General features: G+C 43.6%; 1 protein-coding gene across 7 annotated transcripts in view; it reads left to right on the plus strand.

Annotated features, from left to right (window-relative positions):
- The window catches only part of LOC144683638 (uncharacterized), a 46414-nt gene that overhangs the window by 16021 nt on the left and 16335 nt on the right, over positions 1-14058 (plus strand). Inside the window, exon 1 of one of the 7 annotated variants that reach the window (XM_078546877.1) lies at positions 10385-11015. The exons of 5 other annotated variants lie outside the window; for them this stretch is intronic. The gene's annotated coding sequence lies outside the window, so the exon portion shown is untranslated. Of the gene's footprint in view, positions 1-10384; positions 11016-11657; positions 11798-14058 lie in introns of those variants that run through there. One more of the 7 variants, XM_078546878.1, reaches the window with a different exon arrangement.

Raw genomic sequence — 14058 nt, forward strand, 5'->3', positions numbered from 1 at the left:
ACCTATGACTCCGCCCTTTAACTGTGGAAGTATATGCAACCATGGAGGTATTCCTGTCAAAGACTTGCCCTGGGTGTACAGGTGCAGATCCATTTCCGGATCTATACTTTGTACACTTTACTCCAACTCTCCCAACTTTTTAATGATTGGATCTCCAAACAGGAGTGAGGAGGTAGTGATCGCTTTGACCATCCGTTTCTGAGTTTTGCGCATCTCCTGACAGGGTGGATTGTTGTTAAGCAATGTGTTGTTTGGTTCGATAATAATTTGAATGGACAGCCGATACGTTAGGCAAATGCTGACATTTCCTCTGATTCCCAACCTCTGGATTGAGATGTTGGAGTACCCACATCCTTAACAACTGTCCGCCAGATGCGGAGTTTTGTTGTGACATCCTGTTCAATGGACGGATTGGTCAAATACCGTGGCGATTTGTCAAATGGAAGTGGCTAAATTAAATCTCGGATGACCAGATGTACTCCAAAGATTAGTGTGTGGAAATGGTTAGTTGTCCCTCGAGCTGTCGGCGAGCTGGCTAAATAGACATAGGGGAAGGCTCGGGATTTGGAGTGCAATATGCAATCCCTGCACCTTAAAATAATGATCATGTGGATCGGATTCTTTAAATCCGAGAATGTTGAGTCAGATCAATGGAGTCTCAAACCCAGATGTGTGGTAGGATAGTTGAGGTAGAAGGTCTGTCAGATGGTGTGCCCTGAGTGAACATAGCGCGAGCAATATTTCTGGCAAACTTTGCATGGGGGCTGATCCTGGAAAACGGAGCATTTCTTGAGGGATTGATGAGCTAACCGAGAAATGATCTGTGTTCAGGGTAGAATTCCGCAGTCATCCAGGAGTGTGGTTAGAGATTATTGATGTGGTCCGAGAGACAGCTCAAAAAGACAGTTCCTGATGTTTCCAATTGTCCAGCGGACACTTGGGGTTGGTCCCCATGTGGATACCTGGCTTGGTTTATGGATATTAAGGGCCTGGGGAATACTCGATTTAACTCTTCTCGCTCAGTTTTGATGGCTGCGTTAACTCTGCGAATTTATTTTATCCTAATGCTCTCATTTATTTGGCTTATTTTTAACATTGATTTTCTTCTATGTGTGGGTTTCTAATGTAATTGCTTCTATCTGTTCCACTTCGTGGTTTCACTATTTCGGGTTGAAATCAGGCTGGGAGTTAACCCATTAGATTAATATCAGACCTCGCCCTCTTTTAAACCGTTCATAGGGTGACAGGGTTCATAAAAACACACACACACAAGCAAGATTTTACAAATTATCTATCTAACTGTTCTCAAATTGTACAAACAGTCTCAATAATGAGTTTTAACCCCTGTATAGAAATCGCGGGCTCCTTACCACCCGGACCACTCCTTACCATCCGACAAGCCTAAATAATCCACAAAGCTGTATGGACATCACAATCTCCTCCCTAGTCAAATGGAATGATACAACTGTCGCCGTGACAACCGAGAAATTGGGTCGGTCTCTGGGCACAGTGAAAGCCAGTTAATTTGAATTATTGATGAAATGCTCTAGTTTTATGTGTTTTTTTACACTAACGGCATTGGAATCAAGAAATTTGTGACGAATACTTACCCGATCTTAAATATATCCGACCAATTAACCCCGCACAGAACGGTATAGAAATTGCGGCTAGCCTTCTGGGTGAGATGCAAAAGTTGCTGGTGAACCATTTAAATTTAAACACATTAAACTTCTTTTCCATTTTATGTCTATAACCAATTAATATATATTTTTTAGAACTTTTAATTCTCACGTATGGATGGCAGCAGTTGTAAAAGTCTGAATGTTGACCTGTGACCTGATAATGACCAGTAGGTCATTGGATTTTGTGCTAACTGAATGATTGTCAGAGATTCCAGTCTGAAACCCATACTGGTTCAAATGAACAGAACGGAATATGCATTGTACCTTATATGGTATTACCCTCCGGTCCTTATCATACTGTGAGCCATGTTGGAGATGTATATGTGTGGAACAGTCTTTTCCAGTGTACATACATCATTTTCCAGACATCTCAGTGTTGCATTTTTTCAAATCCATAAGGAGGAGGGCAGCTTCTGACCTGCAATTGCATTCGGAAGATGATACAGTGCAGAAGGAGGCCATGCACCCCATCATGCTTATGTTGGCCCTTTAGTAGCACTATCCAATTAGCCCTATTCCCTTGCTTCGTGTCTCTGGACATGTTTTCCTTTAAAATATTAATCTAATTACCTTTGGAAAGTTACTATTGAAAGTGCTTTCATCACCCCTTTTAGCAGACAATTCCAGATTATAACAACTCGCTGCCTACACAACTTTTTTCTGCTTGTGGTTTCTGGTTCTTTTGCCAATCAATTTTGTGTTCTCTTGTTACTGATCCTCTGCCACTGGAAACGTTTCTCCCTATTTACTCTATCAAATAATTCATGATTTTGAACACTTCTGAATCTCCTCTTAAGTGACTCTGCTCTAAGAAGAACAACCCCAACTTCTCTAGTGTCTCCACATAACTGAATTTATTATTCTAATAAATCTCTTCTGAACCCTCTCCAAAGCCTAGACACCCCTCCTAAAGTGTGCTGCACAGGACTAAAGGCAATCCTCCAGTTGAGGCCTGACCTGTGATTTATCCAAGTTTAGCATGACTTCCTTGCTTTTGTACTCTCTTGCTCTTCCAAAAAGGCCAGTGGTTCCATATGCTTTTTTCTAGTCTTCTCAACTTCTCTTTCCACCTTCAAATAATTGTGTACGTATGACCCCAGGATTCTCTGTTCCTGCATCCCAGTTAAAATTGTATCATTTAGTTTATAATTCCTGTCTATACTCTTCCTAACTATCATCACACTTCTCTGCATTAAATTTTATCAGCTATATCTCTGTCCATTTCATCAGTCTATGTCCTCCTCATTGTTTACTATATTTCTGAGTTTTGTGTCATATGTAAATGTCTTGTATGCTTAAGTTCAGGACATTAATATATATCAGAAAGAACACTGGTCCTAATACTGACTCCTGGGAAACACCACTGCATACTTCCCTCCAGCTGCTCACTACTCTCAGCCAATTTTGTATCCATACTGCTACTATCCTTTGGTTGACATGTGTCATTGCTTTCATGCTTTCAGACTGGGAGGCCGCTTTTGGGTATTTGGTAATCTTGATAACAATAGCTGGCAAGGTTTCAATGAGCTAGTCCACACACACAGACCACTTGGGGGGGAGATGGTGTTGTAGTGGTGATATCACGAGACTAGTAACCTCAAGGCCCAGGTTAATACTTTGGGGTTCAGATCCCGCCACAGCAGCTGGTGGGATTTGAATTCTGGAATTGAAAGCTACTCTCAGTAATGGTGACCATGAAACTATCATTAAATGCTGTAAAAAAAAAAACCTTTAGGGAAGGAAATCTGCCATCCTTACCCTGCTCTGGCATACATGTGACTCCAAAACCAATGCAATGTGGTTGACTCTTAACTGCTCTGTGAAAAGGCCTAGCAATTAGGAATAGGCAACAAATGCTGGCCTTGTGAACGATGCCACATTCTATCAAACACCTTTTGAAGGCCCATACACATCAATGTCAACCACACGACCCACACCAACTATCTCCATTACTTATCGTTGAACTCAATCAGGTTAGTCAAACATATTTTGCCTTGAACAAAGCTGTGTTGACTTTTGTCATTAGCCCAAACTTTTCTAAGTCCTAATTCATTTTTAATTTTCAAAATGTTCACCCATTGACATTAGACTGACTAGCCTGCAATTGCCAGATTTATCCCTTTGTTTAAAAAAGGGCTGTAACTGCTCTCCAGTCCTGTGGCACTACTTCCATATCCAAGGAGGATTGGAGGAGACTGCAATTCCACCCTTGTTTCTCTGTGACTTAGGATGCACCCATCCAGAACAAGTGACTTTTCTACTTTGAGTATTTGCAACCTTGTAAATTTCTCGCCTTTATCTATCTTTATCCTATCCAATATCACGATTACCTCTTTTACTGCTACATCGCTAGCATCCTCGTCTCTAATGAAGACAGGTGCCATGTACTCATTTCATACCTCCATCAATACTCCTGCCTCCATGAGATCTCCTATTGATTCCTAATTGGCCCACCCTTTCTTTGACTGTATATGTTTCTAGAAGACTTTTTGTTCTTTTATGCTAGCTGCTAATCTATTCTTTCTTTGATCATTTATTCAATTTTAGATTGCCTTATCGCTTCTCTACTGTATTATGACATTTGGGGGGGATTGTAAAACAGCGAGCTGTTATGATCTGGAATGCACTGTGTAAAAGTGTGGTGATTCAATAGTAATTTTCAAAAGGGAAATGGATAAATTCTTAAAAAGGAAAATCTTTCTGTGCTATTGGGAAAGACCTGGGCTACTGGGACTAATTGAACAACCACAAACACAGTGTGCTGAATGACTCTCCTTATGTGCTGTACAATTCTTTTGTTCCGCTTCATTTTGATCTCTTCCTCTTCCCCCTCACTGGAATCTGTCTAATTTACCCTAACCATTGTTCTGCACATCCAATTACAATTGTGTCTGATTGACATCTGCTGTTTATAAATGATTGCAATTGCAAAGACTTGCCTACAAGGAAAAAGACTTGCATTTCCTAACCTCGTACATCCCAAAGTGCATCATAACAAATGAAATACTTTTGAAGTGTAGCCACTGTTGTGCTACAGGAAACATGCAGCCAATTTGTGCACAGCAAGTTCCCACAAACAACAATGTGATGTTGACCAGACAACTCCCCTGCTCTTTGTCAAAATTAGCATCATAAGCACTTTTGCGTCCACCAGCAAGGTCTCAGTTTAATATCTCATCCAAAAAACATCACCTATGACAGTGCAGCCTTCCCTCGGTACTAGACTGGAGTGTTAGCCTGGATTTTTGTGATCAAACCTTTGGAACGGTGCTACCAACTGAGCCATGGCTGACGTGACCAATGTCTACTTGAAGAACCTTTAAGGCAAATGCTCAAATTACTCCAGAACCAAGTTGATCCAAGGCAATAGGAAATTACTTATTGCTGAAAATCTTGTCTGTGTGACCTGGTGACATCATTTTATAGCTTTGATCTTTATTAGTTACATCAGCTAAAAAGGAAAACTTCAATTTGGATTTTGGTTAATGAGATTTTAGGGGAGAAATTCAATGTCTCCTATTTAGTTAATTTAAAAAACAAACGATACAGGAGTGGATCCTTGCTGATTGTGCTGTGACATTATTGGTCATTTGGCTAGCACTGACCAATCGCTGATAGAGAATCAATTTCACAATAGTCGCAAAGCAGGCAGAATTTGAACCTAGTCCTTTATTTTCCCTCTTCACCCCTTCCTGGATTTTTTCCATATAATCTGTATAATTTAATCAAAAGATGCTTGTTTGTTCTGGCCTTACTTTACCTCAGCTCCTGCTATCCTCTGAGAGATGCTGCAAAGCCAGCATTTTTGCCCATCCCTAATTGCCTTTTTGTGTTGTAGCAGTTCTGAACAGCCCAGTGCCATTCTGAATTTGGACTCTGTATCCACCACAATGGAAACACCTTCTAGTCCAGGGTAAAAGCAGCGTTCAGTCTCTGAACCCAGCCTGTATTTCTCTCTCACAACACCAGGCCCCTTCCTCCCATTTGAAAGGAGCACGTAATGTTGAATAATTGGTAATGTTTTCAAAGAAAATCTATTCGGGGACCATTGTCAAATTTAAAATCATGTTCTCTAATGATCTTGTGATTCAGCTGATCCTCCTGAGTAGCAGCCTGACATGACACATGTTTGCAGTAGCAATAACAAGTGAATGCAATCCAGACTCAACAGTTGGTTAGAGGAACTGCACTGGTGCAAGGATTGTGGAATAGGCAAAGGTTGTAAGACTCTAGTGAACTGCCGTTGGTGTACAGGAGCTGGAATTGCCAGCTCAATGATTCCCTGTAGCTGTTGTCAGCCTCAGTTGATAGCACGTTCACCTCTGAGTCACATGGTTGTGAATTCAAGTCCTATTCCAGAGACTTGGACACACAGTCTAGATTATTATTCCAATGCAATTCTGACAGAATTCTGCAATATTGGAGGTGCTATTTGCCATTTCAGATGGATGTAAAAGATCTTATGGTGCTATTTTGAAGAAGTATAATGGAGTTTACCCCGATGTCCTAGCCAATATTTATCTCTCAATCAATATGGTTAAAACAGATTGTCTGGTCTTTATCAGCTTGTTATGGCAGGGTTGCTGTGTGCAAAATGCCTGCTATGTTTCTTGCATCACAAGTCACTACACTTCAAACAAAATACTCATTAGCTGTAAAGCATGATAGGATGGCCTAAGGTTATGAGAAGCATGTATCAATATAAGTCTTTTTTATTGGTTTATAGACAGTATGTACTGGGAGGTTATACAGTTCCTATGAAGGAACCCTGTTGCAGTAAGATGTGGAGTGGTAACATGAATTAATAAGATTTGTGAAGGTTCCAGAGTAGCACATCTGAAGAATGATAATGATGTACAAGCTTCTAAACTAAGTGATCGATGGATAATTTGCTGTGAAGCTTTTGGAAGAGTGGGTAGGGGAATGCACAGAACAATTTATTGAAATGTGTACTGTAGATTACTGGGGTAGTGGATTTACAGGCTCTAAGGTTTAAGAGCCCACGTGGAAGAAGACTGATTGTAATGCCTTTGTCACTCTGGGAAGGTACCTAGTCATATTGAAACATAGCAACAGCTTAGCATTACTGGTAAACAGGATTATAGAATGACAGACAAATATTTGTGGTGACGTTCTGAAATGGCGAATGCTATTGAATTTAAAACCATGGAGAATTTGCATTGGTGAATCGACTAGCACACGTTTGTTTATTTCAAATCCAGCAGGTTAAACAATTATGGCACAAAGGATGTGAAATATTATGTTAGTTGAATTCTATTGGCGTAACGATTTTTAGAGCAGCCAGTTTGATATCATATCTATGGTCCTAATAGGTCACAGCATTTAATCTCTACCAGATCGCCTGCCTCAGCCGTCTGTTGCTGAAATCTTCATCCATGCTTTTGTTACCTCCAGACTCACCTAATTCCAATCCTCTGCACCAACCTCCTATCATTCATCCTCAATAAACTCATCTAAAACACTGCTGCCTCTGTCCTAACTTGCAACAAGTCGTGTTCACTATCACCTCCTGTTTTCGTTGACCTACATTAGCTCCCGGTCCTGCAACAGCTCAAATTTAAAATTTTCCTCCTTGTATTCAAATCCTCCCATGTCCTCACCCCATCTTACCTTTGTAACCATCTCCAGCCCTACAACTCTTCTAGATCTTTACATTCTTCCAATTCTAGCATCTTGTCCATCTCTGATTTCCATCACCCTACTATTAACAGCTGTGCCTTCACCTGCCTCGGGGCTAAGCTCTGAAACTCTCTCCCTAAACATTTCCATCTATCCACCTCACTTGCCTGCTTTAAAACACTCAGTGAAACCTAGCTCTTCAGTCACTTGTCTAAATAGCTCTATGTGGTTTGGTGTCAAATTTTGTATGATAATGCTCCTGTAAATATCTTGAGGTATTTTACTATGTTAAACATTGCAAATAAATGCAGGTTGTTGTTATAAGGCATTGTGTAGATGGAAATTCTCATAGATGTCTCATGGAAGAATGTTATTCGTTTGTAAGTTGTTAAGAATTGAAATAGTTGATATGTGAGGTAATGGATTGGTATAACCTGAACTACCAAAGAACTTTGGGCATGAGTGGATAATGTAAATAGTGTGAGACATGAAGTAGAAGTGCACAGGTCATGGAATCACTGACTATGATGATGAGGAGTCCTATTGAGATAGGAAATGTAAGTGGCCAATTGGCTGTCAGCATGGTCCTATAAACAGCAATTTGTTGATGACCAGACAAACTGTACTTGTGGTATTGGGTGAGGGATAAATATTGGTCAGGACACTGGGCAGAACTCCCTTGTCTACTGAAGCAATGATTGAAATTGAAGAATATTTGATACAATTCTGAATGTGATGGTTGTTACACAGGAAGGCAGAAGAATCCTATTTTTACAGTTTGAGTTGGAAAGAATGGGTTGGAGGAATCTTGTATTATATGCTCTAGATTAAGATGAGGAGAATGCTGTTGATTACAAGAATTGAGGAGTTCCATTAATGTAAAAGTTCTTGAGTTCAAAGATTGAAGAACCATTGCAGTATATTGGCTGTAGAGTTGAAGATCCCTGTTAGTTCACAGGCTGTAGAATTAGGGAACCCTCCTAAAGATTTGGCAGTGATCTTGTCATAAATTTAATGTGGAATTGTCGAACTGTGTTGGAACATTGTCCATTGGAGTTGCTGCATTTGATATAGATTTGAGACACTTTATTGACGCATTAATTGTAGAGTTGAGGAAATGTACAGTGCATTGTAGACTTGAGGAATCCCATGTTGCATTGGATGTGGAAATGAGAAACCCTGTGGTGTATTTGTTGTCTGGAAGAACTCTGCTCTGGTGTTTCTCTGTGGGGTTAGAGAATCCAAAAAGTTTAAAGGCTGTAGAATTGAGGATCTATATTGTATCATCAGATGTGGAACTGAAGAGGCTGTTTGAGCTACAGCGTGTGGAAACTCTGAATTTTCCCATGGAGTTCAAAAATACTATTGGTGTTTGGGAAATGGAGTTGAGAATTCCCATTAGTGTATTGGCTGCACTATTTTATTCACAGGTTGTGGAGAAATCCTCGAAGGTCCTTATGCTCAACTTCAGGGTGAATTTATTTTATGTATTTCGCAATGCACAGGATGAACTCAAATTAATGAATGTATGGTGTATTTTTGCTATTGGCTTTGGTAGCAATCAGTCACTTCCGTAGATTACATGGGAGTTGTAGAGAGTGAGGGGCAACAATAACCTGTACTCGACGCTTAAAAATGAACCCAATTTATAAAAAGTTGATGGGCTTGTTCTATCTTTTATGCCAATATCAGGACCTTTTTTTTAGCCCTTACCACTACCATTAACACTCCCTTTGTCCTGTGTCCATGATATCTTTGTCAATCTCTCCTTAGCCTCCACCCATCGCTGGCCTTCTATCCAGCTTCACCTCCTCCACCCCCCAAAACAATATAAATTTCATCACATTTCCACTTCAGCTCTGAAGAAGTAATTCAGACTCAAAACATTACCTGTTACCTCCACAAATTCTGACTGACCTGACTTTTTCCAGCATTTTCTGTTTTTATTTCAGATGTCCAGCATCCGCAGTATTTTGCTTTTATCTTTTAGCTGTCACTGTTTTAGTTCAGAAAGGGGGAGGGGCGGGACGACGCGCCTCTGGGTGGGGGCGGCGGCGGCGGCGGGGCCCGACTGCGCGCCGAAAGGGAGGAGTTGGGGCGGGGCTCCGTGCCCGTGAAGGGTGTTGGGCGGGGTTGCGTGTCCATGGGGTCTGCGCTGGGCGGGGCTGCGTGCCTGTGGGGGGGGGGAGCTGCGTGCCTGTGGGGGCCTGCTCTGGGCGGGCTGCTCTGGGCGGGACTGCGTGCCCGTGAAGGGTGTTGGGCGGGGCTGCGTGTCCGTGGGGTCTGCGCTGGGCGGGGCTGCGTGTCCGTGGGGTCTGCGCTGGGCGGGGCTGCGTGCCTGTGGGGGGGTGGGGAGGCTGCGTGTCCGTGGGGTCTGCGCTGGGCGGGGCTGCGTGCCTGTGGGGGGTGGGGGGGGGGGGGGGGGGCTGCGTGCCCGTGGGGGCCTGCTCTGGGCGGGGCTGCGTGCCCGTGGCGGCCTGCTCTGGGCGGGGCTGCGTGCCCGTGGGGGCCTGCTCTGGGCGGGGCTGCGTGCCCGTGGGGGCCTGCTCTGGGCGGGGCTGCGTGCCTGTGGGGGCCTGCTCTGGGCGGGGCTGCGTGTCCGTTGGGGTCTGCGCTGGGCAGGGCTGCGTGCCGGTGGGGGGTGGGCGGCTGCATGCCCCTGGGGGCCTGCTCTGGGCGGGGCTGCATGCCGTTTGGGGGCGGGGCTGCGTGTCCGTGCCGTCTGCGCTGGGCGGGGCTGCGGAGGCGGGGCGGGCTTTGTTGTGCCAATGAGAGGCTGCCCTGTATAGTAACTAAGATGGCGGTTTGAGCCGCGAGAAACGTTATGATTTAAAATCCGCCCCGTTCCTCTCGGGTGGAGGGAGGGTTGGCCCACCGGCTATTTCTTCACCGTGGCCGGCCCTGTCCCCCAGGCTCCGCGCTTTGGATGCTGCTTTCGCCTATTTTTGTTTAATGGCGGAGTGGGTGCCGTGGTGGTCCGGGCAGGTCGGCAGCAAAGCTGCAGATTACAGCTCCCCCCGCCCCGTCCTGGCTCTCAAAGACCACAGGTTTCATCCAGCAATTTTAGTGCTGTGCCCGTATTCTGAGTCCATTTAGGGAGGGGAGGGGGGCTGACAGTGGGCCAGGCTATCTGCGAATGACTTGGTTGGCAATGGGTTATTGCTTGGCTTGTCACCCTCGAGGGCTTCATACCAGGCCCGAGTTAGCCGAGTCAAACATGTACCAGCACCATTAGCCCTCATGCAACACTCCATTTGGCCCATGGTTGACCAAGTTGCTGAAAGGCTCAGTTGGTAGCACTCTCAGTCCTAAAAGTAACACGGTTTCGCGATTGAGGTCTCCAGGGCTTGAACACGAAAAATCTATGTTGACACCTCCATGCAGTACTGTGGGCGGTGCCAACTTTCCAGATGAGATGTTGAACCCTATTCAGGTGGATGTAAACGATCTGCTGGCACTATTTAGAGGAACAGAGGATTTATTTTCAGTGTCCTGGCCCATGTTTACTCTTCAACATAAAAAACAGATTTTTAAAAAAAAATTAATGGGATGCGGGTGTCACTGGCTAGGCTAGCATTTATTGCCCATCCCTAATTGTGCTTGAGAACTGAGTGGCTTGCTAGGCCATTTCAGAGGGCATTTAAGAGTCAACCACATTGCCTTAGTTCTGGAGTCACATGTAGGCCAGACCAGGTAAGGATGGCAGATTTCCTTTCCTAAAGGGCATTAGTGAACTGGATGGGTTTTTATGACAATCGTTTCCTGGTCATTATTACACTTGTAATTCCAGCTTTTTTAATTGAATTCAGATCAGCCAGGGTGGGATTTGAGCCTGGGTCTGCAGAGCATTACGCTATGTCTCTGGATTACTAGCCCAGTGACAATACCACTACGTCACGACCTCCCCCAGATTATCTGGTTATTATCCCATTCCTCGTTACGGTACTTTGCTGAGTGCAATTTGGCTGCCGTCCTTCCTATGTTACAATAGTAACTACACTTTAAAAAATAACTCTGGCTGTAAAGCACTTTGAGATGTTCTGTGGTTGTGAAAAATGCTATATAATACAAGTCCATTTTTAAAAGGTGCCTGTGTCCTAATAAGGCTGTGGTGTTGTCCATGTGGCACACACTTGCTCTATTCTTTAAAAGATATCTCCCCTTGACTGACATTAGTAGTGTCTGCATATAGTAAAACTTGAGACTTCTTACTGCAACAACTTCCAAATTGGTTATTTTTTAAAAATATTTTGCTGGGACATCATTTGGCCTTCATAATCCTTTGTTATTTGGGTTCAGCTGGTGTTTGAAGTGCCCCTGTACATTTGTGATGACTGAATGTCTTGAGTGCCTCTTGCTGAAATGAAGCTCAATGCGTGAGCATGTTTCATCTGCTGTTTCTGCATCTGTGCCAGATAGGATTGAGTGCTGCTCTAAAATGCCATTGTTCAACAAATACACAGAATTAAGATCAGGTAAATTAGGTAGATTGTGGTGTTGATGGTCATCCAACTGGTGAAAAGCTAGGAGCAGTGAAGTCCAAAACAATTTGGAGGTCGATGTACACAGATCACTAAAATGTAGTTGCCAGATACAAAAAATAATCAAAAAGGCTAATGGAATGTAATCTTTATAAATAGAGGGCTAGATTATGAAGAGGAAATTTTGCTGCTATTATACAAAGCCCTGGTTAGACCACACCTGGAGTACTGTAGCACAGTACCCCATCTTAGAAAGTATATCTTGGCCTTGGAAGGAGAACAGTGCCAGAATGTTACCTGGGTTCCAAGGTTTAGATTATGAGGAGAGTATTACATCAACTAGGCTTGTATTCCCTGAAATATAGAAGGTTAAGAGGTGATTTAATTGAGAGTTTTAAGATTTTGAAAGTAACTTTTAAGGTAGATAGAGGGAATTAATTTCCACTAGTGCCTAAGACGTGGGTATATAACCTTAAAATCTGAGTTGAGATACAGATTAGATGTCGAATTTCAGAACAGGCTTAAGGGGATGAATGGCTTACTCCTGTTCCCAAGTAACTGTCACAAGCCTGCTATATTGGCATCCAAAAGAACTGGATGATTTTGTGGTAAATGTCAGTCTAGATCTGCCCCTGCTATGGCAGAGTGCCAGACTAACACCACTATGAATTGCAGCATGCATTGCTTCAAATTGATGGATCTGTAAACCATTCGATTTGTAAGGAGGGAGAACACCATTATTATTTGTCAGCTAGCACTGACTAGTATTAGCCTGTTGAGTCTGATATTAAACTCCGTTAGCCTCTGTAGTTCCTAAGGTGATGCTCAATAATCTTGTTACCTATTTAGTTTGTGAGGTAAAACTATTCTTGGCTGTTATAAGAACGTAGGAAATAGGAAAAGGGTAGGCCGATTGGTCCCTCAAGCCATTCAATAACGTTGGAGCTGATCATGTACCTCAGCCACGTCTTCCGGTACCGTCCCCATATCCCTGAATATCCAGACATCAATTGATCTCGACAAAGATTGGCCGGTGGTTAATGGTGAGGTTGAGTGTCTTGGGTTACAGGAGGATATAGACGGGATGGTCAAATGGGCAGATAAGTGGCAGATGGAATTTCCCTGAAAAGTGTGAGGTGATACACTTTGGAAGGAGTAATTTGACAAGGAAGTATTCAATGAATGGCATGGCACTAGGAAGTTCTGAGGAACAAAGGGACCTTGGCGTGTGTGTCCATAGATCTCTGAAGGAGGAGGGGCTTGTTAGTTGGGTGGTGAAAAAGGCATATGGGACACTTGCCATTATCAGTCGAGGCATAGATTACAAAAGTAGTGAGGTCATGTTGGAATTGTATAGAACCCTGGTGAGGCCACAGCTGGAGTACTGTGTGCAGTTGTGGTCGCCACATTATAGGAAGGGTGTGATTGCACTGGAGGGGGTGCAGAGGAGATTCACCAGGATGTTGCCTGGGATGAAACATTTAAGTGATGAAGAGAGGTTGGATAGACTTAGGTTGTTTTTGTTGGATCAGAGAAGACTGAGGGGCGACCTGATCGAGGTGTACAAGATTATGAGGGGCATGGATAGGGAGCAGCTGTTCCTCTTAGTTGAAGGGTCAATCATAAGGGGACATAAGTTCAAGGTGAGGGGCAGGAGGTTTAGGGGGGATGTGAGGAAAAACCTTTTTACCCAGAGGGTGGTGACGGTCTGGAATGCGCTGCCTGGGAGGGTGGTGGAGGCGGGTTGCCTCACATCCTTTAAAAAGCACCTGGATGAGCACTTGGCACGTCATAACATTCAAGGCTATGGGCCAAGTGCTGGTAAATGGGTTTAGGTAGGTAGGTCAGGTGTTTCTCACGTGTCGTTGCAGACTCGATGGGCTGAAGGGCCTCTTCTGCACTCTGTGATTCTGTGATTCAGTATATTCAATGATTCAGCATCAACAGCTCTCTGGAGTAGAGAATCTCAAAGGTCCAGATTTTATACAGAAGAAATGTTCTCATTGACCCCTTCTTCTGAAACTGTGACCCCCTAGGTCTAGACTATCTAGTCAGGGGAAACATCCTCCCAGCATCTACCCTGTCAAGACTCTTAAATGTGTGCTTCAATGAGATCACTGCTCATCTGAACTCTAAGAAGTATTGGTATAGTCTGCTCAATTTGTCCACATAGTACAATCCACTCCCCACCTCTCATGCCATCCCATCCCAGGAATCAGCCCGGTGAATATTCATTGCATTCTCTCCAAGTTAAG

The sequence above is a fragment of the Cetorhinus maximus genome, chromosome 8, assembly GCF_964194155.1.
Source record: "Cetorhinus maximus chromosome 8, sCetMax3.hap1.1, whole genome shotgun sequence".
NCBI classification, from domain to species: domain Eukaryota; kingdom Metazoa; phylum Chordata; class Chondrichthyes; order Lamniformes; family Cetorhinidae; genus Cetorhinus; species Cetorhinus maximus.